We start from the raw sequence: 4,282 nt of genomic DNA, 5'->3' as shown, positions 1-4,282 counted from the left end.
GAGCCCCCAAGGTCTGGAACAGCCTGCCAGCGGAGGTGGTTCAAGCACCTACATTGAACACCTTCAAGAGTAAACACCTTCAAGATACTTATCTTGCTGGGGTCCTATGACCCCAGCTGACTTCCTGCCCTTTGGGAGGGGGCTGGACTTGATGATCTCCCGAGGTCCCTTCCAGCCCTGATGTCTATGAAATCTATGAAAAGTCTCTGCGTTAAGATTAGAGAGCAGAGCACGAAGGGTGATGCCATGGTTGGTGTCTGCTGTAGACCACTAGACCAGGAGGACAAGGTAGATGAGGCTTTCTTCAGACAACTAACAGAAGCTTCTAGATCACTGGCCCTGGTTCTCACAGGGGATTTCAGTTCACCTGGACATCTGCTGGGAGGGCAATACAGCAGTGCACAGGCAATTTAGGAGAGTACTGGGGACAACTTCCTGGTGCAAGTGCTGGAGAGACCAGCTAGGGGCCATGATCTTCTTGATCTGCTCCTCACAAATAGGGAAGAATTGGTGGGGGACGTAAAAGTGGATGGCAAGCTGGGCAGCAGTGACCATGAGATGATTGAGGTCAGGATCCTGACAAAAAGGAAGAAAGGAGAGCAGCAGAGTATGGATCCTGGATTTCAGAAAAGCAGATTGCAGTTCTCTAAGGGAATTGATAGGCAGAATCTCCTGGGAGGCCAGTCTGAGGGGGGAAGGGAGTCCAGGAGAGCTGGTTGTATTTTAAAGAAACCTTACTGAGGGCACAGGAAAAAACTATCCCAATGCTTAGCAATAATAGCAAATATGGCTGGCAACCAGCTTGGCTAAGTAGAGAACTTCTTTTTTTTCTGGCATGTTGTTTGTAACCCTTCCATTCAGTTCGGTGATAGTGAAGCACCAATAATTGTGTTAATATTTACTATAAAAAGAAGAATAATTTAGATGTTGCATTTTTCTGTCTGCTAGATGAACTATATTTCTATCAAATGAAATGCAAAAGTCATTTGACATATAGACCCAATTTTTCCTGCTATAAGGATTCAGAGGACACCAGTATGTAAGTATAGTTGAGGTAACTTTTTCTCCATGTGTATTACTTTGCACTTGTCAACACTGAAGTCTATCTGCCAGTTTATTGCCCACATCTGTACTTTGCAATTTTGCTATCTACTCCCATTTCCAGGTCACTAATAAAACTGTTTTGGCACTGTCTTGGCCTAAACCAAGCTGACCTGTGCCGAAATCCCAGTTTTTAGTCAGACAGTTTAATTAAAGAATTCCAGTCTTCAGCTACATAATCTAATTTTTCCAGTTGTTTATGAAATCTACCTTTTCTGTTATCAAGTAAAGAGGAAAGTCATGAAGCTACAGCATTTATATTAACTGAGTTTTTTGACTCGGGATTCTGTGAATACTTAAAAATTATAAACCTAGTTTTGCTCCCTTTCATTGCAACCTATGCAGGCAATAGTCCACTTTAGTCAAGTGAAGTGTGTTCCCATGTACAGGATAAATGCCAAGACTAAGCACTTTTAAAATTTCTCTTACATCCCATTTTGAATATTTAAGTAGAATGTGTGGCATATGTGATTTAGGTTGCACATGGAGTCAATTGTATCTATAGCATGATGTCCAGTTAATTCTTTCTGGTATCAGGTAACTTACATCACAATCTGCTGAGCCCATAGAGCTCACTGTGCATGCCAAAAGGGAGTGTTGCCTCCCTGTGCCCTCCCTCCTGGATCCTTTCACAGTCACAGCCTGAGAGTTTCTCTTTAGTGCAGAGTTAACTAAAGTTATAATTTGAGGGTTGTCCCTAATCTCATTACCCTCCATGCAAAAAACTCTTTAAACTGAGGAAGGTATTTGTTTTAAAATGACTTGAATGGCCTATTACAGGGAAGGGAATAGGTTACAATTTAATTTAGCACAACTCCTCAGCTGCTAACATGACTGTCACAAACCCAAATGCAGGGTACCCCCAGAGACCTGTATTTATTCCTCCTATCCTACTGCCTGTCTTGAGGAACATACCAATGTTTCCCCTGGAATAACTCTTTATCCCTGCAAGCCTCAGCTCCAGTGCCCTTTCTTGGACCTCACAGCTGCAGCAGGGAAATCTCTGCCAACTCGAGGTGGCTTCTCCTTGAGTTGTAGAAGAATGTTTAGGTTCACCTTTCTGTAGAATGGGTTAGCCTGGAATAGATTTTTACCCTGTTGTCTGACTACCACTTAGTGCTTCAGCAAGGCCTGCCAGTATTTTCAGAGATCAAGCTTTCTGCTGTTCCTACCAGCCCTGACAGCTGGGGACTTGGACTCTCCTCCTGCCTGGGAAAATCCAAAAAATCTGACTTGAACCCTCCTCCTGCCTGGGAAAATCCAAAAATCCTCTCACTCTGCAGAATAGTTCTCTAAATACCTCCAACCCAACTCCCCCCCCATGCATGCACCTGTGCACACACAGACACACTGTCTCCACAAGGCTTCTGGAATTCCTCTGCTTAATGGGATAATTCTCTCAGGTGGGTTTTCTAATGTGGGGTTGTTTTTCCCATTACAAGCAGACAATACTTTAGGTGCCCATCCCATCACTGGCCCCTTCTGTCTGTGACTGGGACTGACAGTTGTCTTTGTCTTGATACGTCTAAGTCCAGAGATTCAGATAATCAGTATTCCTATTCTTTTCCTCAAGTATGCATCTCTCATTTCCTTTGATTAAATCAAAATGTCACGCCATCACTTAGCTGGTAAACAGCTACATGGGTACCCTGGACAGGGCCCTTTCTCAACTTGCCTGCCTATGTTGATGGTATCAAAATAATCAAAGGAGGGGTTCATTCATGTAATTAGTGTGTCCTTATTGCAGTACTCAGAGTTTGGTTGCAGCAGACTTGGGGCTCCACCTTCCCTACACCCTGTCCACTCACCAACCGCTGGTGTCAATAATTTTACGGCCTGTAGCAGCTACTTCAGTCTTCTCTCCCTGTTTGTCCATCCCTGACTGGAACTCCATCATCTGATCCCTCGTTGGGCTGCCTCAGGACACAGTGAGGGTGTACCAGGCATCCTCTTCATCACTTACCTTCACCCTAATCTCAGGGACTCCTGCTCTGAGTTTTCCCTTCCCGGGAAGAAGCCCTGACTTCTGAGCTGGTGGGTCTTTCAAAACAAAACAAAACAAAACAAAAAACAAGAAAGGGCATGGCTATGAGGGGCTCAGCCAAACCCCTCTGGCCCCTTCTAGGCCTCCCTTTATGGAGGTAGCAAAGGAGTTGAGGTAGGGCAGGGAGTCAGGCAGGGGCTCCCTGCCTTCCCCCAGCCCTATTTCAGTGGGGACCCAACAGTTCAGGTGCCTCACAGCCTTGGTGCCCCACCGGGCTCAGTTTGCCCAGTGTCGGGTCTCTACCTTGCCACCTCTCTTTGGCACTATCTGTGCCTTTTAAATTCCCCACAGCAGTACCTGCAGTTAATGTCATCAGCCAAGCACTGGTGAGCTTGGTTGACAGTGAACTCAAAAAGTGGCACGGAGCTGGCATGTTGCACCAGTCTGGGCTTTCTTCATCTTACTCTTATCCCTCGGAGCTCTCTGCTCTCTCTCCTCAGGGTCAGACAGGGAACTCAGGGGTTTGGGCAGGCATGCATGATCCTTGCCACCACACAATCATAAAGTTACATACAAGCAACATAACATATTCTATATATCAATAAGAGCAACATAAATGGATGCAACATAATACTAACTTTCCAATAAGACTATGCATGCCGTATCAATGAAATAATCACAAGATACCATTCAATGCCATTCTACAAATCCCTGAAATTTGGTGGAGTTTCTGACAATGATCAATACATGTAGTTAATCAGATCAGTTTAGCAGCAGCTGGGTGTTATCTTTCAGTGTAGCTTTTCTCTTTCAAGCTAAGCTAAGACCATTCTTGCATGGGACACTTAACATTTGTTACAGCTGTATAACATTAAAGTTAGAATGTGTTCTAAATAATTGCTTGGTAATACTGACTATGATCTCTAACATGCATAGCTCTCTGATTGTTGGTCTCAGCCTTGGCATCACACTACAGCCTTGAACTCCAGCACAGTCCTAGGTCTTGAACTGACAACCAGTTTATTGTTGGTTCCAGCTCTGGAATCCTCTGAAGCTGCAGGCATTTCATAGATTTCATAGATTTCATGGACATCAGGGCTGGAAGGGACCTCGGGAGATCATCGAGTCCAGCCCCCTGCCCAAAGGGGAGGAAGTCAGCTGGGGTCATAGGATCCCAGCAAGATAAGCATCCAATTT

This window comes from Crocodylus porosus, unplaced genomic scaffold (assembly GCF_001723895.1).
Source record: "Crocodylus porosus isolate Cpor-Errol unplaced genomic scaffold, CroPor_comp1, whole genome shotgun sequence".
Lineage (NCBI taxonomy): Eukaryota > Metazoa > Chordata > Crocodylia > Crocodylidae > Crocodylus > Crocodylus porosus.
Note: the sequence above shows the minus strand (reverse complement) of the source record.